The sequence below is a fragment of the Ambystoma mexicanum genome, chromosome 1p (assembly GCF_040938575.1).
Source record: "Ambystoma mexicanum isolate Mex_15411 chromosome 1p, UKY_AmexF1_1, whole genome shotgun sequence".
In the NCBI taxonomy this organism is placed as follows: Eukaryota; Metazoa; Chordata; class Amphibia; order Caudata; family Ambystomatidae; genus Ambystoma; species Ambystoma mexicanum.
The window spans coordinates 177,949,427-177,973,097 of NC_090921.1; the positions used below are offsets into that span (position 1 = coordinate 177,949,427).

The following is a 23,671-nucleotide window of genomic DNA, read 5'->3' on the forward strand; positions in this document are numbered from 1 at the left end:
TGCATAGTCCTTTTATGCTGAATAGCATGCAGCAAGGGCAGCTCCTAGAATTGTAGACGGTTTTCAGTGCATGGTCCTTTTATGCTGAATAACATGCAGCAAGGGTAGCTCCTAGAATTGTTGCCAGTTTCCAGTGCATAGTACTTTCGTGCTGAAGAAACATGCAGCAAGGATAGCTCCTAGAATTGTAACTAGTTTTCAGTGCATAGTCCTTTTTATGCTGAATAACATGCAGCAAGGATAGCTCCTAGAATTGTCGCCAGTTTTCAGTCCATAGTCCTTTTATGCTGAATAACATGCAGCAAGTCTAGCTCCTAGAATTGTCGCCAGTTTTCAGTGCATAGTCCTTTTATGCTGAATAACATGCAACGAGGGCAGCTCCTAGAATTGTAGCCAGTTTTCAGTGCATAGTCCTTTTATGCTGCATAACATGCAGCAAGGCTAGCTCCTAGAATTGTCGCCAGTTTTCAGTGCATAGTCCTTTTATGTTGAATAGCATGCAGCAAGGGCAGCTCCTAGAATTGTAGCCAGTTTTCAGTGCATGGTCCTTTTATGCTGAATAACATGCAGAAAGGGTAGCTCCTAGAATTGTTGCCATTTTTCAATGCATAGTACTTTCATTCTGAAGAAACATGCAGCAAGGAAAGCTCCTAGAATTGTAACCAGTTTTCAGTGCATTGCCCTTTTTATGCTGAATAACATGCAGCAAGGATAGCTCCTAGAATTGTCGCCAGTTTTCAGTGCATAGTCCTTTTTATGCTGAATAACATGCAGCAAGGATAGCTCCTAGAATTGTCGCCAGTTTTCAGTGCATAGTCCTTTTATGCTGAATAACATGCAAGACTAGCTCCTAGAATTGTTGCCAGTTTTCAGTGCATAGTCCTTTTATGCGGAATAACATGCAGCATGTGCAGCTCCTACAATTGTAGCCAGTTTTCAGTGCATAGTCCTTTTATGCCGAATAACATGCAGCAAGGCTGCTCCTACAATTGTCACCAGTTTTCAGTGCATAGTCCTTTTATGCTGAACATGCAGCAAGGCTAGCTCCTAGAATTGTCGCCAGTTTTCAGCGTATAGTCCTTTTATGCTGAATAGCATGCAGCAAGGGCACCTCCTAGAATTGTAGCCGGTTTTCAGTGCATGGTCCTTTTATGCTGAATAACATGCTGCACGGGTAGCTTATAGAATTGTCGCCAGTTTTCAGTGCATAGTCTTTATGTGCTGAATAAAATGCAGCAAGGATGGCTCCTAGAATTGTAGCCAGTTTTCAGTGCATAGACCTTTTATGCTGAATAACATGCAGCAAGGATAGTTCCTAGAATTGTAGCCAGTTTTCAGTTCATAGTACTTTTATGATGAATAACATGCAGCAAGGATAGTTCCTACAATTGTAGCCAGTTTTCAGTGCATGGTCCTTTTATGCTGAATAACATGCAGAAAGGGTAGCTCCTACAATTGTTGCCATTTTTCAATGCATAGTACTTTCATTCTGAAGAAACATGCAGCAAGGAAAGCTCCTAGAATTGTAACCAGTTTTCAGTGCATAGTCCTTTTTATGCTGAATAACATGCAGCAAGACTTGCTCCTAGAATTGTCGCCAGTTTTCAGGGCATACTCCTTTTTATGCTGAATAACATGCAGCAAGGATAGCTCCTAGATTTGTTGCCAGTTTTCAGTGCATAGTCCTTTTATGCTGAATAACATGCAGCAAGAATAGCTCCTAGAATTGTTGCCAGTTTTTAGTTCATAGTCCTTTTATGCTGAATAACATGCAGCAAGGCTAGCTCCTAGAATTGTCACCAGTTTTCAGTGCATAGTCCTTTTATGCTGAATAGCATGCATTAAGGGCAGCTCCTAGAATTGTAGCCGGTTTTCAGTGCATGGTCCTTTTATGCTGAATAACATGCAGCAAGGGTAGCTCCTAGAATTGTTGCCAGTTTTCAATGCGTAATGCTGTCATGCTGAAGAAACATGCAGCAAGGATAGCTCCTAGAATTGTAACCAGTTTTCAGTGCATAGTCCTTTTTATGCTGTATAACATGCAGCAAGGATAGCTCCTAGAATTGTCGCCAGTTTTCAGTGCATAGTCCTTTTATGCTGAATAACATGCAACAAGGCTAGCTCCTAGAATTGTCGCCAGTTTTCAGTGCATAGTCCTTTTATGCTGAATAACATGCAGCAAGGGCAGCTCCTAGAATTGTAGCCAGTTTTCAGTGCATAGTCCTTTTATGCTGAATAACATTCAGCAAGGCTAGCTCCTAGAATTGTTGCCATTTTTCAATGCACAGTACTTTCATGCTGAAGAAACATGCAGCAAGGATAGCTCCTAGAATTGTTGCCAGTTTTCAGTGCATAGTCCTTTTATGCTGAATAACATGCAGCAAGACTAGCTCCTAGAATTGTCGCCAGTTTTCAGTGCATAGACCTTTTATGCTGAATAGCATGCATCAAGGGCAGCTCCTAGAATTGTATTCGGTTTTCAGTGCATGGTCCTTTTATGCTGAATAACATGCAGCAAGGGTAGCCCCTAGAATTGTTGCCATTTTTCAATGGAAAGTACTTTCATGCTGAAGAAACATGCAGCAAGGATAGCTCCTAGAATTGTCACCAGTTTTCAGTACATAGTCCTTTTTATGCTGAATAACATGCAGCAAGGGCAGCTCCTAGAATTGTTGCCAGTTTTCAGTTCATAGTCCTTTTATGCTGCATAACATGCAGCAAGGCTAGCTCCTAGAATTGTCGCCAGTTTTCATTGCATAGTCCTTTTATGCTGAATAGCATGCAGCAAGGGCAGCTCCTAGAATTGTAGCCAGTTTTCAGTGCATGGTCCTTTTATGCTGAATAACATGCAGAAAGGGTAGCTCCTACAATTGTTGCCATTTTTCAATGCATAGTACTTTCATTCTGAAGAAACATGCAGCAAGGAAAGCTCCTAGAATTGTAACCAGTTTTCAGTGCATAGTCCTTTTTATGCTGAATAACATGCAGCAAGGATAGCTCCTAGAATTGTCGCCAGTTTTCAGTGCATAGTCCTTTTATGCTGAATAGCATGCAGCAAGGGCAGCTCCTAGAATTGTAGCCGGTTTTCAGTGCATGGTCCTTTTATGCTGAATAACATGCAGAAAGGGTAGCTCCTAGAATTGTTGCCATTTTTCAATGCATAGTACTTTCATGCTGAAGAAACACACAGCAAGGAAAGCTCCTAGAATTGTAACCAGTTTTCAGTGCATAGTTCTTTTCTGCTGAATAACATGCAGCAAGGCTTGCTCCTAGAATTGTTGCCAGTTTTTTCAGTGCATAGTCCTTTTATGCTGAATAACATGCAGCAAGGCTAGCTACTAGAATTGTCGCCGGTTTTCAGTGCATAGTCCTTTTATGCTGAATAGCATGCAGCAAGGGCAGCTCCTAGAATTGTAGACGGTTTTCAGTGCATGGTCATTTTATGCTGAATAACATGCAGCAAGGGTAGCTCCTAGAATTGTTGCCAGTTTCCAGTGCATAGTACTTTCATGTTGAAGAAACATGCAGCAAGGATAGCTCCTAGAATTGTAACCAGTTTTCAGTGCATTGCCCTTTTTATGCTGAATAACATGCAGCAAGGATAGCTCCTAGAATTGTCGCCAGTTTTCAGTCCATAGTCCTTTTATGCTGAATAACATGCAGCAAGTCTAGCTCCTAGAATTGTCGCCAGTTTTCAGTGCATAGTCCTTTTATGATGAATAACATGCAGCAAGGAAAGCTCCTAGAATTGTAGCCAGTTTTCAGTGCATAGTCCTTTTATGCTGCATAACATGCAGCAAGGCTAGCTCCTAGAATTGTCGCCAGTTTTCAGTGCATAGTCCTTTTATGCTGAATAGCATGCAGCAAGGGCAGCTCCTAGAATTGTAGCCGGTTTTCAGTGCATGGTGCTTTTATGCTGAATAACATGCAGAAAGGGTAGCTCCTAGAATTGTTGCCATTTTTCAATGCATAGTACTTTCATGCTGAAGAAACATGCAGCAAGGAAAGCTCCTAGAATTGTAACCAGTTTTCAGTGCATAGTCCTTTTTATGCTGAATAACATGCAGCAAGGATAGCTCCTAGAATTGTCGCCAGTTTTCAGTGCATAGTCCTTTTATGCTGAATAACATGCAAGGCTAGCTCCTAGAATTGTTGCCAGTTTTCAGTGCATAGTCCTTTTATGCTGAATAACATGCAGCAAGTGCAGCTCTTAGAAATGTAGCCAGTTTTCAGTGCATAGCCCTTTTATGCCGAATAACATGCAGCAAGGCTAGCTCCTACAATTGTCACCAGTTTTCAGTGCATAGTCCTTTTATGCTGAACATGCAGCAAGGCTTGCTCCTAGAATTGTCGCCAGTTTTCAGCGTATAGTCCTTTTATACTGAATAACATGAAGCAAGGCTAGCTCCTAGAATTGTCGCCAGTTTTCAGTGCATAGTCCTTTTATGCTGAATAACATGAAGCAAGGCTAGCTCCTAGAATTGTCACCAGTTTTCAGTGCATAGTCCTTTTATGCTGAACACGCAGCAAGGCTAGCTCCTAGAATTGTCGCCAGTTTTCAGCGTATAGTCCTTTTATGCTGAATAGCATGCAGCAAGGGCAGCTCTTAGAATTGTAGCCGGTTTTCAGTGCATGGTCCTTTTATGCTGAATAACATGCTGCAAGGGTAGCTTCTAGAATTGTCGCCAGTTTTCAGTGCATAGTCTTTATATGCTGAATAAAATGCAGCAAGGATGGCTCCTAGAATTGTAGCCAGTTTTCAGTGCATAGACCTTTTATGCTGAATAACATGCAGCAAGGATAGTTCCTACAATTGTAGCCAGTTTTCAGTGCATAGTCCTTTTCTGCTGAATAACAATAAGCAAGGCTTGCTCCTAGAATTGTCGCCAGTTTTCAGTGCATACTCCTTTTTATGATGAATAAAATGCAGAAAGGATAGCTCCTAGATTTGTCACCAGTTTTCAGTGCATAGTCCTTTTATGCTGAATAGCATGCAGCAAGGGCAGCTCCTAGAATTGTAGACGGTTTTCAGTGCATGGTCCTTTTATGCTGAATAACATGCAGCAAGGGTAGCTCCTAGAATTGTTGCCAGTTTCCAGTGCATAGTACTTTCGTGCTGAAGAAACATGCAGCAAGGATAGCTCCTAGAATTGTAACTAGTTTTCAGTGCATAGTCCTTTTTATGCTGAATAACATGCAGCAAGGATAGCTCCTAGAATTGTCGCCAGTTTTCAGTCCATAGTCCTTTTATGCTGAATAACATGCAGCAAGTCTAGCTCCTAGAATTGTCGCCAGTTTTCAGTGCATAGTCCTTTTATGCTGAATAACATGCAACGAGGGCAGCTCCTAGAATTGTAGCCAGTTTTCAGTGCATAGTCCTTTTATGCTGCATAACATGCAGCAAGGCTAGCTCCTAGAATTGTCGCCAGTTTTCAGTGCATAGTCCTTTTATGTTGAATAGCATGCAGCAAGGGCAGCTCCTAGAATTGTAGCCAGTTTTCAGTGCATGGTCCTTTTATGCTGAATAACATGCAGAAAGGGTAGCTCCTAGAATTGTTGCCATTTTTCAATGCATAGTACTTTCATTCTGAAGAAACATGCAGCAAGGAAAGCTCCTAGAATTGTAACCAGTTTTCAGTGCATAGTCCTTTTTATGCTGAATAACATGCAGCAAGGATAGCTCCTAGAATTGTCGCCAGTTTTCAGTGCATAGTCCTTTTATGCTGAATAACATGCAAGGCTAGCTCCTAGAATTGTTGCCAGTTTTCAGTGCATAGTCCTTTTATGCGGAATAACATGCAGCACGTGCAGCTCCTACAATTGTAGCCAGTTTTCAGTGCATAGTCCTTTTATGCCGAATAACATGCAGCAAGGCTGCTCCTACAATTGTCACCAGTTTTCAGTGCATAGTCCTTTTATGCTGAACATGCAGCAAGGCTAGCTCCTAGAATTGTCGCCAGTTTTCAGCGTATAGTCCTTTTATGCTGAATAGCATGCAGCAAGGGCAGCTCCTAGAATTGTAGCCGGTTTTCAGTGCATGGTCCTTTTATGCTGAATAACATGCTGCAAGGGTAGCTTATAGAATTGTCGCCAGTTTTCAGTGCATAGTCTTTATGTGCTGAATAAAATGCAGCAAGGATGGCTCCTAGAATTGTAGCCAGTTTTCAGTGCATAGACCTTTTATGCTGAATAACATGCAGCAAGGATAGTTCCTAGAATTGTAGCCAGTTTTCAGTTCATAGTACTTTTATGATGAATAACATGCAGCAAGGATAGTTCCTACAATTGTCACCAGTTTTCAGTGCATAGTCCTTTTATGCTGAATAGCATGCATTAAGGGCAGCTCCTAGAATTGTAGCCGGTTTTCAGTGCATGGTCCTTTTATGCTGAATAACATGCAGCAAGGGTAGCTCCTAGAATTGTTGCCAGTTTTCAATGCGTAGTGCTGTCATGCTGAAGAAACATGCAGCAAGGATAGCTCCTAGAATTGTAACCAGTTTTCAGTGCATAGTCCTTTTTATGCTGTATAACATGCAGCAAGGATAGCTCCTAGAATTGTCGCCAGTTTTCAGTGCATAGTCCTTTTATGCTGAATAACATGCAACAAGGCTAGCTCCTAGAATTGTCGCCAGTTTTCAGTGCATAGTCCTTTTATGCTGAATAACATGCAGCAAGGGCAGCTCCTAGAATTGTAGCCAGTTTTCAGTGCATAGTCCTTTTATGCTGAATAACATGCAGCAAGGCTAGCTCCTAGAATTGTTGCCATTTTTCAATGCACAGTACTTTTATGCTGAAGAAACATGCAGCAAGGATAGCTCCTAGAATTGTTGCCAGTTTTCAGTGCATAGTCCTTTTATGCTGAATAACATGCAGCAAGACTAGCTCCTAGAATTGTCGCCAGTTTTCAGTGCATAGACCTTTTATGCTGAATAGCATGCATCAAGGGCAGCTCCTAGAATTGTATTCGGTTTTCAGTGCATGGTCCTTTTATGCTGAATAACATGCAGCAAGGGTAGCCCCTAGAATTGTTGCCATTTTTCAATGCAAAGTACTTTCATGCTGAAGAAACATGCAGCAAGGATAGCTCCTAGAATTGTCACCAGTTTTCAGTACATAGTCCTTTTTATGCTGAATAACATGCAGCAAGGGCAGCTCCTAGAATTGTTGCCAGTTTTCAGTTCATAGTCCTTTTATGCTGCATAACATGCAGCAAGGCTAGCTCCTAGAATTGTCGCCAGTTTTCATTGCATAGTCCTTTTATGCTGAATAGCATGCAGCAATGGCAGCTCCTAGAATTGTAGCCAGTTTTCAGTGCATGGTCCTTTTATGCTGAATAACATGCAGAAAGGGTAGCTCCTACAATTGTTGCCATTTTTCAATGCATAGTACTTTCATTCTGAAGAAACATGCAGCAAGGAAAGCTCCTAGAATTGTAACCAGTTTTCAGTGCATAGTCCTTTTTATGCTGAATAACATGCAGCAAGGATAGCTCCTAGAATTGTCGCCAGTTTTCAGTGCATAGTCCTTTTATGCTGAATAACATGCAAGGCTAGCTCCTAGAATTGCTGCCAGTTTTCAGTGCATAGTCCTTTTATGCGGAATAACATGCAGCACGTGCAGCTCCTAGAATTGTAGCCAGTTTTCAGTGCATAGTCCTTTTATGCTGAATAACATGCAGCAAGGCTGCTCCTACAATTGTCACCAGTTTTCAGTGCATAGTCCTTTTATGCTGAACATGCAGCAAGGCTAGCTCCTAGAATTGTCGCCAGTTTTCAGCGTATAGTCCTTTTATGCTGAATAGCATGCAGCAAGGGCAGCTCCTAGAATTGTAGCCGGTTTTCAGTGCATGGTCCTTTTATGCTGAATAACATGCTGCAAGGGTAGCTTCTAGAATTGTCGCCAGTTTTCAGTGCATAGCCCTTTTATGCCGAATAACATGCAGCAAGGCTGGCTCCTACAATTGTCACCAGTTTTCAGTGCATAGTCCTTTTATGCTGAATAACATGAAGCACGGCTAGCTCCTAGAATTGTCACCAGTTTTCAGTGCATAGTCCTTTTATGCTGAACACGCAGCAAGGCTAGCTCCTAGAATTGTCGCCAGTTTTCAGCGTATAGTCCTTTTATGCTGAATAGCATGCAGCAAGGATAGCTCCTAGAATTGTCGCCAGTTTTCAGTGCATAGTCCTTTTATGCTGAATAACATGCAAGGCTAGCTCCTAGAATTGCTGCCAGTTTTCAGTGCATAGTCCTTTTATGCGGAATAACATGCAGCACGTGCAGCTCCTAGAATTGTAGCCAGTTTTCAGTGCATAGTCCTTTTATGCCGAATAACATGCAGCAAGGCTGCTCCTACAATTGTCACCAGTTTTCAGTGCATAGTCCTTTTATGCTGAACATGCAGCAAGGCTAGCTCCTAGAATTGTCGCCAGTTTTCAGAGCATAGTCCTTTTATGCTGAATAGCATGCAGCAAGGGCAGCTCCTAGAATTCTAGCCGGTTTTCAGTGCATGGTCCTTTTATGCTGAATAACATGCTGCAAGGGTAGCTCCTAGAATTGTAACCAGTTTTCAATGCATTGTCCTTTTTATGCTGAATAACATGCAGCAAGGATAGCTCCTAGAATTGTCGCCAGTTTTCAGTCCATAGTCCTTTTATGCTGAATAACATGCAGCGAGGGCAGCTCCTAGAATTGTAGCCAATTTTCAGTGCATAGTCCTTTTATGCTGCATAACATGCAGCAAGGCTAGCTCCTAGAATTGTCGCCAGTTTTCAGAGCATAGTCCTTTTATGCTGAATAGCATGCAGCAAGGGCAGCTCCTAGAATTCTAGCCGGTTTTCAGTGCATGGTCCTTTTATGCTGAATAACATGCAGAAAGGGTAGCTCCTAGAATTGTTGCCATTTTTCAATGCATAGTACTTTCATGCTGAAGAAACATGCAGCAAGGAAAGCTCCTAGAATTGCAACCAGTTTTCAGTGCATGGTCCTTTTTATGCTGAATAACATGCAGCAAGGATAGCTCCTAGAATTGTCGCCAGTTTTCAGTACATAGTCCTTTTATGCTGAATAACATGCAAGGCTAGCTCCTAGAATTGTCGCCAGTTTTCAGTGCATAGTCCTTTTATGCGGAATAACATGCAGCACGTGCAGCTCCTAGAATTGTAGCCAGTTTTCAGTGCATAGTCCTTTTATGCCGAATAACATGCAGCAAGGCTGCTCCTACAATTGTCACCAGTTTTCAGTGCATAGTCCTTTTATGCTGAACATGCAGCAAGGCTAGCTCCTAGAATTGTCGCCAGTTTTCAGCGTATAGTCCTTTTATGCTGAATAGCATGCAGCAAGGGCAGCTCCTAGAATTGTAGCCGGTTTTCAGTGCATAGTCCTTTTATGCTGAACATGCAGCAAGGCTAGCTCCTAGAATTGTCGCCAATTTTCAGTGCATAGTCCTTTTATGCTGAATAGCATGCAGCAAGGGCAGCTCCTAGAATTGTAGCCAGTTTTCAGTGCATGGTCTTTTTATGCTGAATAACATGCAGCAAGGATAGCTCCTAGAATTGTCGCCAGTTTTCAGTCCATAGTCCTTTTATGCTGAATAACATGCAGCAAGTCTAGCTCCTAGAATTGTCGCCAGTTTTCAGTGCATAGTCCTTTTATGCTGAATAACATGCAACGAGGGCAGCTCCTAGAATTGTAGCCAGTTTTCAGTGCATAGTCCTTTTATGCTGCATAACATGCAGCAAGGCTAGCTCCTAGAATTGTCGCCAGTTTTCAGTGCATAGTCCTTTTATGCTGAATAGCATGCAGCAAGGGCAGCTCCTAGAATTGTAGCCAGTTTTCAGTGCATGGTCCTTTTATGCTGAATAATATGCAGAAAGGGTAGCTCCTAGAATTGTTGCCATTTTTCAATGCATAGTACTTTCATTCTGAAGAAACATGCAGCAAGGAAAGCTCCTAGAATTGTAACCAGTTTTCAGTGCATAGTCCTTTTTATGCTGAATAACATGCAGCAAGGATAGCTCCTAGAATTGTCGCCAGTTTTCAGTGCATAGTCCTTTTATGCTGAATAACATGCAAGGCTAGCTCCTAGAATTGCTGCCAGTTTTCAGTGCATAGTCCTTTTATGCGGAATAACATGCAGCACGTGCAGCTCCTAGAATTGTAGCCGGTTTTCAGTGCATGGTCCTTTTATGCTGAATAACATGCTGCAAGGGTAGCTCCTAGAATTGTAACCAGTTTTCAATGCATTGTCCTTTTTATGCTGAATAACATGCAGCAAGGATAGCTCCTAGAATTGTCGCCAGTTTTCAGTCCATAGTCCTTTTATGCTGAATAACATGCAGCGAGGGCAGCTCCTAGAATTGTAGCCAATTTTCAGTGCATAGTCCTTTTATGCTGCATAACATGCAGCAAGGCTAGCTCCTAGAATTGTCGCCAGTTTTCAGAGCATAGTCCTTTTATGCTGAATAGCATGCAGCAAGGGCAGCTCCTAGAATTCTAGCCGGTTTTCAGTGCATGGTCCTTTTATGCTGAATAACATGCAGAAAGGGTAGCTCCTAGAATTGTTGCCATTTTTCAATGCATAGTACTTTCATGCTGAAGAAACATGCAGCAAGGAAAGCTCCTAGAATTGCAACCAGTTTTCAGTGCATGGTCCTTTTTATGCTGAATAACATGCAGCAAGGATAGCTCCTAGAATTGTCGCCAGTTTTCAGTACATAGTCCTTTTATGCGGAATAACATGCAGCACGTGCAGCTCCTAGAATTGTAGCCAGTTTTCAGTGCATAGTCCTTTTATGCCGAATAACATGCAGCAAGGCTGCTCCTACAATTGTCACCAGTTTTCAGTGCATAGTCCTTTTATGCTGAACATGCAGCAAGGCTAGCTCCTAGAATTGTCGCCAGTTTTCAGCGTATAGTCCTTTTATGCTGAATAGCATGCAGCAAGGGCAGCTCCTAGAATTGTAGCCGGTTTTCAGTGCATGGTCCTTTTATGCTGAATAACATGCTGCAAGGGTAGCTCCTAGAATTGTAACCAGTTTTCAATGCATTGTCCTTTTTATGCTGAATAACATGCAGCAAGGATAGCTCCTAGAATTGTCGCCAGTTTTCAGTCCATAGTCCTTTTATGCTGAATAACATGCAGCGAGGGCAGCTCCTAGAATTGTAGCCAATTTTCAGTGCATAGTCCTTTTATGCTGCATAACATGCAGCAAGGCTAGCTCCTAGAATTGTCGCCAGTTTTCAGAGCATAGTCCTTTTATGCTGAATAGCATGCAGCAAGGGCAGCTCCTAGAATTCTAGCCGGTTTTCAGTGCATGGTCCTTTTATGCTGAATAACATGCAGAAAGGGTAGCTCCTAGAATTGTTGCCATTTTTCAATGCATAGTACTTTCATGCTGAAGAAACATGCAGCAAGGAAAGCTCCTAGAATTGCAACCAGTTTTCAGTGCATGGTCCTTTTTATGCTGAATAACATGCAGCAAGGATAGCTCCTAGAATTGTCGCCAGTTTTCAGTACATAGTCCTTTTATGCTGAATAACATGCAAGGCTAGCTCCTAGAATTGTCGCCAGTTTTCAGTGCATAGTCCTTTTATGCGGAATAACATGCAGCACGTGCAGCTCCTAGAATTGTAGCCAGTTTTCAGTGCATAGTCCTTTTATGCCGAATAACATGCAGCAAGGCTGCTCCTACAATTGTCACCAGTTTTCAGTGCATAGTCCTTTTATGCTGAACATGCAGCAAGGCTAGCTCCTAGAATTGTCGCCAGTTTTCAGCGTATAGTCCTTTTATGCTGAATAGCATGCAGCAAGGGCAGCTCCTAGAATTGTAGCCGGTTTTCAGTGCATGGTCCTTTTATGCTGAATAACATGCTGCAAGGGTAGCTTCTAGAATTGTCGCCAGTTTTCAGTGCATAGCCCTTTTATGCCGAATAACATGCAGCAAGGCTGGCTCCTACAATTGTCACCAGTTTTCAGTGCATAGTCCTTTTATGCTGAACACGCAGCAAGGCTAGCTCCTAGAATTGTCGCCAGTTTTCAGCGTATAGTCCTTTTATGCTGAATAGCATGCAGCAAGGGCAGCTCTTAGAATTGTAGCCGGTTTTCAGTGCATGGTCCTTTTATGCTGATTAACATGCTGCAAGGGTAGCTTCTAGAATTGTCGCCAGTTTTCAGTGCATAGTCTTTATATGCTGAATAAAATGCAGCAAGGATGGCTCCTAGAATTGTAGCCAGTTTTCAGTGCATAGACCTTTTATGCTGAATAATATGCAGCAAGGATAGTTCCTACAATTGTAGCCAGTTTTCAGTGCATAGTCCTTTTCTGCTGAATAACAATAAGCAAGGCTTGCTCCTAGAATTGTCGCTAGTTTTCAGTGCATACTCCTTTTTATGATGAATAAAATGCAGAAAGGATAGCTCCTAGATTTGTCACCAGTTTTCAGTGCATAGTCCTTTTATGCTGAATAGTATGCAGCAAGGGCAGCTCCTAGAATTGTAGACGGTTTTCAGTGCATGGTCCTTTTATGCTGAATAACATGCAGCAAGGGTAGCTCCTAGAATTGTTGCCAGTTTCCAGTGCATAGTACTTTCGTGCTGAAGAAACATGCAGCAAGGATAGCTCCTAGAATTGTAACTAGTTTTCAGTGCATAGTCCTTTTTATGCTGAATAACATGCAACAAGGATAGCTCCTAGAATTGTCGCCAGTTTTCAGTCCATAGTCCTTTTATGTTGAATAACATGCAGCAAGTCTAGCTCCTAGAATTGTCGCCAGTTTTCAGTGCATAGTCCTTTTATGCTGAATAACATGCAACGAGGGCAGCTCCTAGAATTGTAGCCAGTTTTCAGTGCATAGTCCTTTTATGCTGCATAACATGCAGCAAGGCTAGCTCCTAGAATTGTCGCCAGTTTTCAGTGCATAGTCCTTTTATGCTGAATAGCATGCAGCAAGGGCAGCTCCTAGAATTGTAGCCAGTTTTCAGTGCATGGTCCTTTTATGCTGAATAACATGCAGAAAGGGTAGCTCCTAGAATTGTTGCCATTTTTCAATGCATAGTACTTTCATTCTGAAGAAACATGCAGCAAGGAAAGCTCCTAGAATTGTAACCAGTTTTCAGTGCATAGTCCTTTTTATGCTGAATAACATGCAGCAAGGATAGCTCCTAGAATTGTCGCCAGTTTTCAGTGCATAGTCCTTTTATGCTGAATAACATGCAAGGCTAGCTCCTAGAATTGCTGCCAGTTTTCAGTGCATAGTCCTTTTATGCGGAATAACATGCAGCACGTGCAGCTCCTAGAATTGTAGCCAGTTTTCAGTGCATAGTCCTTTTATGCCGAATAACATGCAGCAAGGCTGCTCCTACAATTGTCACCAGTTTTCAGTGCATAGTCCTTTTATGCTGAACATGCAGCAAGGCTAGCTCCTAGAATTGTCGCCAGTTTTCAGCGTATAGTCCTTTTATGCTGAATAGCATGCAGCAAGGGCAGCTCCTAGAATTGTAGCCGGTTTTCAGTGCATGGTCCTTTTATGCTGAATAACATGCTGCAAGGGTAGCTCCTAGAATTGTAACCAGTTTTCAGTGCATTGTCCTTTTTATGCTGAATAACATGCAGCAAGGATAGCTCCTAGAATTGTCGCCAGTTTTCAGTCCATAGTCCTTTTATGCTGAATAACATGCAGCGAGGACAGCTCCTAGAATTGTAGCCAATTTTCAGTGCATAGTCCTTTTATGCTGCATAACATGCAGCAAGGCTAGCTCCTAGAATTGTCGCCAGTTTTCAGAGCATAGTCCTTTTATGCTGAATAGCATGCAGCAAGGGCAGCTCCTACAATTCTAGCCGGTTTTCAGTGCATGGTCCTTTTATGCTGAATAACATGCAGAAAGGGTAGCTCCTAGAATTGTTGCCATTTTTCAATGCATAGTACTTTCATGCTGAAGAAACATGCAGCAAGGAAAGCTCCTAGAATTGCAACCAGTTTTCAGTGCATGGTCCTTTTTATGCTGAATAACATGCAGCAAGGATAGCTCCTAGAATTGTCGCCAGTTTTCAGTACATAGTCCTTTTATGCTGAATAACATGCAAGGCTAGCTCCTAGAATTGTCGCCAGTTTTCAGTGCATAGTCCATTTATGCTGAATAACATGCAGTAAGTGCAGCTCCTAGAATTGTAGCCAGTTTTCAGTGCATAGTCCTTTTATGCCGAATAACATACAGCAAGGCTAGCTCCTACAATTGTCGCCAGTTTTCAGTGCATAGTCCTTTTATGCTGAACATGCAGCATGGCTAGCTCCTAGAATTGTCGCCAGTTTTCAGCGTACAGTCCTTTTATGCTGAATAGCATGCAGCAAGGGCAGCTCCTAAAATTGTAGCCGGTTTTCAGTGCATGGTCCTTTTATGCTGAATAACATGCTGCATGGGTAGCTTCTAGAATTGTCGCCAGTTTTCAGTGCATAGTCTTTATATGTTGAATAAAATGCAGCAAGGATGGCTCCTAGAATTGTAGCCAGTTTTCAGTGCATAGACCTTTTATGCTGAATAACATGCAGCAAGGATAGTTCCTACAATTGTAGCCAGTTTTCAGTGCATAGTCCTTTTCTGCTGAATAACATGAAGCAAGGCTTGCTCCTAGAATTGTCGCCAGTTTTCAGTGCATACTCCTTTTTATGTTGAATAAAATGCAGCAAGGATAGCTCATAGATTTGTCACCAGTTTTCAGTGCATAGTCCTTTTATGCTGAATAGCATGCAGCAAGGGCAGCTCCTAGAATTGTAGACGGTTTTCAGTGCATGGTCCTTTTATGCTGAATAACATGCAGCAAGGATAGCTCCTAGAATTGTAACCAGTTTTCAGTGCATACTCCTTTTTATGTTGAATAAAATGCAGCAAGGATAGTTCCTACAATTGTAGCCAGTTTTCAGTGCATAGTCCTTTTCTGCTGAATAACATGCAGCAAGGCTTGCTCCTAGAATTGTCGCCAGTTTTCAGTGCATAGTCCTTTTATGCTGAATAACATGCAGCAAGGCTAGCTCCTAGAATTGCCGCCGATTTTCAGTGCATAGTCCTTTTATGCTGAATAGTATGCAGCAAGGGCAGCTCCTGGAATTGTAGACGGTTTTCAGTGCATGGTCCTTTTATGCTGAATAACATGCAGCAAGGGTAGCTCCTAGAATTGTTGCCAGTTTCCAGTGCATAGTACTTTCATGCTGAAGAAACATGCAGCAAGGATAGCTCCTAGAATTGTAACCAGTTTTCAGTGCATTGTCCTTTTTATGCTGAATAACATGCAGCAAGGATAGCTCCTAGAATTGTCACCAGTTTTCAGTCCATAGTCCTCTTATGCTGAATAACATGCAGCAAGTCTAGATCCTAGAATTGTCGCCATTTTTCAGTGCATAGTCCTTTTATGCTGAATAACATGCAACAAGGGCAGCTCCTAGAATTGTAGCCAATTTTCAGTGCATAGTCCTTTTATGCTGCATAACATGCAGCAAGGCTAGCTCCTAGAATCGTCGCCAGTTTTCAGTGCATAGTCCTTTTATGCTGAATAGCATGCAGCAAGGGCAGCTCCTAGAATTGTAGACGGTTTTCAGTGCATGGTCCTTTTATGCTGAATAACATGCAGCAAGGGTAGCTCCTAGAATTGTTGCCAGTTTCCAGTGCATAGTACTTTCATGCTGAAGAAACATGCAGCAAGGATAGCTCCTAGAAGTGTAACCAGTTTTCAGTGCATAGTCCTTTTTATGCTGAATAACATGCAGCAAGGATAGCTCCTAGAATTGTCGCCAGCTTTCAGTCCATAGTCCTTTTATGCTGAATAACATGCAACGAGGGCAGCTCCTAGAATTGTAGCCAGTTTTCAGTGCATAGTCCTTTTATGCTGCATAACATGCATCAAGGCTAGCTCCTAGAATTGTCACCAGTTTTCAGTGCATAGTCCTTTTATGCTGAATAGCATGCAGCAAGGGCAGCTCCTAGAATTGTAGCCGGTTTTCAGTGCATGGTCCTTTTATGCTGAATAACATGCAGAAAGGGTAGCTCCTAGAATTGTTGCAATTTTTCAATGCATAGTACTTTCATGCTGAAGAAACATGCAGCAAGGAAAGCTCCTAGAATTGTAACCAGTTTTCAGTGCATAGTCCTTTTTATGCTGAATAACATGCAGCAAGGATAGCTCCTAGAATTGTCGCCAGTTTTCAGTGCATAGTCCTTTTATGCTGAATAACATGCAAGGCTAGCTCCGAGAATTGTCGCCAGTTTTCAGTGCATAGTCCTTTTATGCTGAATAACATGCAGCAAGTGCAGCTCCTAGAATTGTAGCCAGTTTTCAGTGCATAGTCCTTTTATGCCAAATAACATGCAGCAAGGCTAGCTCCTACAATTGTCGCCAGTTTTCAGTGCATAGTCCTTTTATGCTGAACATGCAGCAAGGCTAGCTCCTAGAATTGTCGCCAGTTTTCAGCGTATAGTCCTTTTATGCTGAATAGCATGCAGCAAGGGCAGCTCCTAGAACTGTAGCCGGTTTTCAGTGCATGGTCTTTTTATGCTGAAAAACATGCTGCAAGGGTAGCTTCTAGAATTGTCGCCAGTTTTCAGTGCATAGTCTTTATGTGCTGAATAAAATGCAGCAAGGATGGCTCCTAGAATTGTAGCCAGTTTTCAGTGCATAGACCTTTTATGCTGAATAACATGCAGCAAGTATAGTTCCTCGAATTGTAGCCAGTTTTCAGTTCATAGTACTTTTATGATGAATAACATGCAGCAAGGATAGTTCCTACAATTGTAGCCAGTTTTCAGTGCATAGTCCTTTTATGCTGAATAACATGCAGCAAGAATAGCTCCTAGAATTGTTGCCAGTTTTTAGTTCATAGTCCTTTTATGCTGAATAACATGCAGCAAGGCTTGCTCCTAGAATTGTCGCCAGTTTTCAGTACATAGTCCTTTTATGCTGAATAACATGAAGCAAGGCTAGCTCCTAGAATTGTCACCAGTTTTCAGTGCATAGTCCTTTTCGATGCTGAATAGCATGCAGCAAGGGCAGCTCCTAGAATTGTAGCCGGTTTTCAGTGCATGGTCCTTTTATGGTGAATAACATGCAGCAAGGGTAGCTCCTAGAATTGTTGCCAGTTTCCAGTGCATAGTACTTTCATGCTGAAGAAACATGCAGCAAGGATAGCTCCTAGAATTGTAACCAGTTTTCAGTGCATTGTCCTTTTTATGCTGAATAACATGTAGCAAGGTTAGCTCCTAGAATTGTCGCCAGTTTTCAGTCCATAGTCCTTTTATGCTGAATAACATGCAGCAAGTCTAGCTCCTAGAATTGTAGCCAGTTTTCAGTGCATAGTCCTTTTATGCTGAATAACATGCAGCAAGGAAAGCTCCTAGAATTGTAACCAGTTTTCAGTGCATAGTCCTTTTTATGCTGAATAACATGCAGCAAGGATAGCTCCTAGAATTGTCGCCAGTTTTCAGTGCATAGTCCTTTTATGCTGAATAGCATGCAGCAAGGGCAGCTCCTATAATTGTAGCCGGTTTTCAGTGCATGGTCCTTTTATGCTGAATAACATGCAGAAAGGGTAGCTCCTAGAATTGTTGCCATTTTTTAATGCATGGTACTTTCATGCTGAAGAAACATGCAGCAAGGAAAGCTCCTAGAATTGTAACCAGTTTTCAGTGCATAGTCCTTTTTATGCTGAATAACATGAAGCAAGGATAGCTCCTAGAATTGTCGCCAGTTTTCAGTGCATAGTCCTTTTATGTTGAATAACATGCAAGGCTAGCTCCTAGAATTGTCGCCAGTTTTCAGTGCATAGTCCTTTTATGCTGAATAGCATGCAGCAAGGGCAGCTCCTAGAATTGTAGCCGGTTTTCAGTGCATGGTCCTTTTAAGCTGAATAACATGCAGAAAGGGTAGTTTCTAGAATTGTTGCCATTTTTTAATGTATGGTACTTTCATGCTGAAGAAACATGCAGCAAGGAAAGCTCCTAGAATTGTAGCCAGTTTTCAGTGCATAGTCCTTTTATGCCGAATAACATGCAGCAAGGCTAGCTCCTACAATAGTCGCCAGTTTTCAGTGCATAGTCCTTTTAAGCTGAACATGCAGCAAGGCTAGCTCCTAGAATTGTCGTCAGTTTTCAGTGTATAGTCCTTTTATGCTGAATAGCATGCAGCAAGGGCAGCTCTTAGAATTGTAGCCGGTTTTCAGTGCATGCTCCTTTTATGCTGAATAACATGCTTCAAGGGTAGCTTCTAGAATTGTCGCCAGTTTTCAGTGCATAGTCTTTATATGCTGAATAAATGCAGCAAGGATGGCTCCTAGAATTGTAGCCAGTTTTCAGTGCACAGACCTTTTATGCTGAATAACATGCAGCAAGGATAGTTCCTACAATTGTAGCCAGTTTTCAGTGCATAATCCTTTTCTGCTGAATAACATGAAGCAAGGATTGCTCCTAGAATTGTCGCCAGTTTTCAGTGCATACTCCTTTATGATGAATAAAATGCAGCAAGGATAGCTCCTAGATTTGTCACCAGTTTTCAGTGCATAGTCCTTTTATGCTGAATAGCATGCAGCAAGGGCAGCTCCTAGAATTGTAGACGGTTTTCAGTGCATGGTCCTTTTATGCTGAATAACATGCAGCAAGGTTAGCTCCTAGAATTGTTGCCAGTTTCCAGTGCATAGCACTTTCATGCTGAAGAAACATGCAGCAAGGATAGCTCCTACAATTGTAACCAGTTTTCAGTGCATTGTCCTTTTTATGCTGAATAACATGCAGCAAGGATAGTTCCTAGAATTGTAGCCAGTTTTCAGTGCATAGTCCTTTTCTGCTGAATAACATGCAGCAAGGCTTGCTCCTAGAATTGTTGCCAGTTTTCAGTGCATAGTCCTTTTATGCTGAATAACATGCAGCAAGGCTAGCTCCTAGAATTGTCGCCGGTTTTCAGTGCATAGTCCTTTTATGCTGAATAGCATGCATCAAGGGCAGCTCCTAGAATTGTAGACGGTTTTCAGTGCATGGTCCTTTTATGCTGAATAACATGCAGCAAGGATAGCTCCTAGAATTGTCGCCAGTTTTCAGTGCATAGTCCTTTTATGTTGAATAACATGCAAGGCTAGCTCCTAGAATTGTCGCCAGTTTTCAGTGCATAGTCCTTTTATGCTGAATAGCATGCAGCAAGGGCAGCTCCTAGAATTGTAGCCGGTTTTCAGTGCATGGTCCTTTTATGCTGAATAACATGCAGAAAGGGTAGCTTCTAGAATTGTTGCCATTTTTTAATGTATGGTACTTTCATGCTGAAGAAACATGCAGCAAGGAAAGCTCCTAGAATTGTAGCCAGTTTTCAGTGCATAGTCCTTTTATGCCGAATAACATGCAGCAAGGATAGCTCCTACAATAGTCGCCAGTTTTCAGTGCATAGTCCTTTTAAGCTGAACATGCAGCAAGGCTAGCTCCTAGAATTGTCGTCAGTTTTCAGTGTATAGTCCTTTTATGCTGAATAGCATGCAGCAAGGGCAGCTCTTAGAATTGTAGCCGGTTTTCAGTGCATGGTCCTTTTATGCTGAATAACATGCTTCAAGGGTAGCTTCTAGAATTGTCGCCAGTTTTCAGTGCATAGTCTTTATATGCTGAATAAATGCAGCAAGGATGGCTCCTAGAATTGTAGCCAGTTTTCAGTGCACAGACCTTTTATGCTGAATAACATGCAGCAAGGATAGTTCCTACAATTGTAGCCAGTTTTCAGTGCATAATCCTTTTCTGCTGAATAACATGAAGCAAGGATTGCTCCTAGAATTGTCGCCAGTTTTCAGTGCATACTCCTTTATGATGAATAAAATGCAGCAAGGATAGCTCCTAGATTTGTCACCAGTTTTCAGTGCATAGTCCTTTTATGCTGAATAGCATGCAGCAAGGGCAGCTCCTAGAATTGTAGACGGTTTTCCGTGCATGGTCCTTTTATGCTGAATAACATGCAGCAAGGTTAGCTCCTAGAATTGTAACCAGTTTTCAGTGCATTGTCCTTTTTATGCTGAATAACATGCAGCAAGGATAGTTCCTAGAATTGTAGCCAGTTTTCAGTGCATAGTCCTTTTCTGCTGAATAACATGCAGCAAGGCTTGCTCCTAGAATTGTTGCCAGTTTTCAGTGCATAGTCCTTTTATGCTGAATAACATGCAGCAAGGCTAGCTCCTAGAATTGTCGCCGGTTTTCAGTGCATAGTCCTTTTATGCTGAATAGCATGCAGCAAGGGCAGCTCCTAGAATTGTAGACGGTTTTTAGTGCATGGTCCTTTTATGCTGAATAACATGCAGCAAGGGTAGCTCCTAGAATTGTTGCCAGTTTCCAGTGCATAGTACTTTCATGTTGAAGAAACATGCAGCAAGGATAGCTCCTAGAATTGTAACCAGTTTTCAGTGCATTGTCCTTTTTATGCTGAATAACATGCAGCAAGGATAGCTCCTAGAATTGTCACCAGTTTTCAGTGCATAGTCCTTTTATGATGAATAACATGCAGCAAGGAAAGCTCCTAGAATTGTTGCCAGTTTTCAGTGCATAGTCCTTTTATGCTGCATAACATGCAGCAAGGCTAGCTCCTAGAATTGTCGCCAGTTTTCAGTGCATAGTCCTTTTATGCTGAATAGCATGCAGCAAGGGCAGCTCCTAGAATTGTAGCCGGTTTTCAGTGCATGGTCCTTTTATGCTGAATAACATGCAGAAAGGGTAGCTCCTAGAATTGTTGCCATTTTTCAATGCATAGTACTTTCATGCTGAAGAAACACACAGCAAGGAAAGCTCCTAGAATTGTAACCAGTTTTCAGTGCATAGTTCTTTTCTGCTGAATAACATGCAGCAAGGCTTGCTCCTAGAATTGTTGCCAGTTTTCAGTGCATAGTCCTTTTATGCTGAATAACATGCAGCAAGGCTAGCTCCTAGAATTGTCGCCGGTTTTCAGTGCATAGTCCTTTTATGCTGAATAGCATGCAGCAAGGGCAGCTCCTAGAATTGTAGACGGTTTTCAGTGCATGGTCCTTTTATGCTGAATAACATGCAGCAAGGGTAGCTCCTAGAATTGTTGCCAGTTTCCAGTGCATAGTACTTTCATGTTGAAGAAACATGCAGCAAGGATAGCTCCTAGAATTGTAACCAGTTTTCAGTGCATTGCCCTTTTTATGCTGAATAACATGCAGCAAGGATAGCTCCTAGAATTGTCGCCAGTTTTCAGTCCATAGTCCTTTTATGCTGAATAACATGCAGCAAGTCTAGCTCCTAGAATTGTCGCCAGTTTTCAGTGCATAGTCCTTTTATGATGAATAACATGCAGCAAGGAAAGCTCCTAGAATTGTAGCCAGTTTTCAGTGCATAGTCCTTTTATGCTGCATAACATGCAGCAAGGCTAGCTCCTAGAATTGTCGCCAGTTTTCAGTGCATAGTCCTTTTATGCTGAATAGCATGCAGCAAGGGCAGCTCCTAGAATTGTAGCCGGTTTTCAGTGCATGGTGCTTTTATGCTGAATAACATGCAGAAAGGGTAGCTCCTAGAATTGTTGCCATTTTTCAATGCATAGTACTTTCGTGCTGAAGAAACATGCAGCAAGGAAAGCTCCTAGAATTGTAACCAGTTTTCAGTGCATAGTCCTTTTTATGCTGAATAACATGCAGCAAGGATAGCTCCTAGAATTGTCGCCAGTTTTCAGTGCATAGTCCTTTTATGCTGAATAACATGCAAGGCTAGCTCCTAGAATTGTTGCCAGTTTTCAGTGCATAGTCCTTTTATGCTGAATAACATGCAGCAAGTGCAGCTCTTAGAAATGTAGCCAGTTTTCAGTGCATAGCCCTTTTATGCCGAATAACATGCAGCAAGGCTAGCTCCTACAATTGTCACCAGTTTTCAGTGCATAGTCCTTTTATGCTGAACATGCAGCAAGGCTTGCTCCTAGAATTGTCGCCAGTTTTCAGCGTATAGTCCTTTTATGCTGAATAACATGAAGCAAGGCTAGCTCCTAGAATTGTCGCCAGTTTTCAGTGCATAGTCCTTTTATGCTGAATAACATGAAGCAAGGCTAGCTCCTAGAATTGTCACCAGTTTTCAGTGCATAGTCCTTTTATGCTGAACACGCAGCAAGGCTAGCTCCTAGAATTGTCGCCAGTTTTCAGCGTATAGTCCTTTTATGCTGAATAGCATGCAGCAAGGGCAGCTCTTAGAATTGTAGCCGGTTTTCAGTGCATGGTCCTTTTATGCTGAATAACATGCTGCAAGGGTAGCTTCTAGAATTGTCACCAGTTTTCAGTGCATAGTCTTTATATGCTGAATAAAATGCATCAAGGATGGCTCCTAGAATTGTAGCCAGTTTTCAGTGCATAGACCTTTTATGCTGAATAACATGCAGCAAGGATAGTTCCTACAATTGTAGCCAGTTTTCAGTGCATAGTCCTTTTCTGCTGAATAACAATAAGCAAGGCTTGCTCCTAGAATTGTCGCCAGTTTTCAGTGCATACTCCTTTTTATGATGAATAAAATGCAGAAAGGATAGCTCCTAGATTTGTCACCAGTTTTCAGTGCATAGTCCTTTTATGCTGAATAGCATGCAGCAAGGGCAGCTCCTAGAATTGTAGACGGTTTTCAGTGCATGGTCCTTTTATGCTGAATAACATGCAGCAAGGGTAGCTCCTAGAATTGTTGCCAGTTTCCAGTGCATAGTACTTTCGTGCTGAAGAAACATGCAGCAAGGATAGCTCCTAGAATTGTAACTAGTTTTCAGTGCATAGTCCTTTTTATGCTGAATAACATGCAGCAAGGATAGCTCCTAGAATTGTCGCCAGTTTTCAGTCCATAGTCCTTTTATGCTGAATAACATGCAGCAAGTCTAGCTCCTAGAATTGTCGCCAGTTTTCAGTGCATAGTCCTTTTATGCTGAATAACATGCAACGAGGGCAGCTCCTAGAATTGTAGCCAGTTTTCAGTGCATAGTCCTTTTATGCTGCATAACATGCAGCAAGGCTAGCTCCTAGAATTGTCGCCAGTTTTCAGTGCATAGTCCTTTTATGCTGAATAGCATGCAGCAAGGGCAGCTCCTAGAATTGTAGCCAGTTTTCAGTGCATGGTCCTTTTATGCTGAATAACATGCAGAAAGGGTAGCTCCTAGAAACGTTGCCATTTTTCAATGCATAGTACTTTCATTCTGAAGAAACATGCAGCAAGGAAAGCTCCTAGAATTGTAACCAGTTTTCAGTGCATAGTCCTTTTTATGCTGAATAACATGCAGCAAGGATAGCTCCTAGAATTGTCGCCAGTTTTCAGTGCATAGTCCTTTTATGCTGAATAACATGCAAGGCTAGCTCCTAGAATTGTTGCCAGTTTTCAGTGCATAGTCCTTTTATGCGGAATAACATGCAGCACGTGCAGCTCCTAGAATTGTAGCCAGTTTTCAGTGCATAGTCCTTTTATGCCGAATAACATGCAGCAAGGCTGCTCGTACAATTGTCACCAGTTTTCAGTGCATAGTCCTTTTATGCTGAACATGCAGCAAGGCTAGCTCCTAGAATTGTCGCCAGTTTTCAGCGTATAGTCCTTTTATGCTGAATAGCATGCAGCAAGGGCAGCTCCTAGAATTGTAGCCGGTTTTCAGTGCATGGTCCTTTTATGCTGAATAACATGCTGCAAGGGTAGCTTATAGAATTG

General features: G+C 42.0%; 1 protein-coding gene across 4 annotated transcripts in view; it reads left to right on the forward strand.

The window, feature by feature from the left end:
- TNFSF12 (TNF superfamily member 12) overlaps nucleotides 1–23,671 on the forward strand; it is a 503,302-nt gene that overhangs the window by 383,874 nt on the left and 95,757 nt on the right. The window lies entirely within an intron of this gene.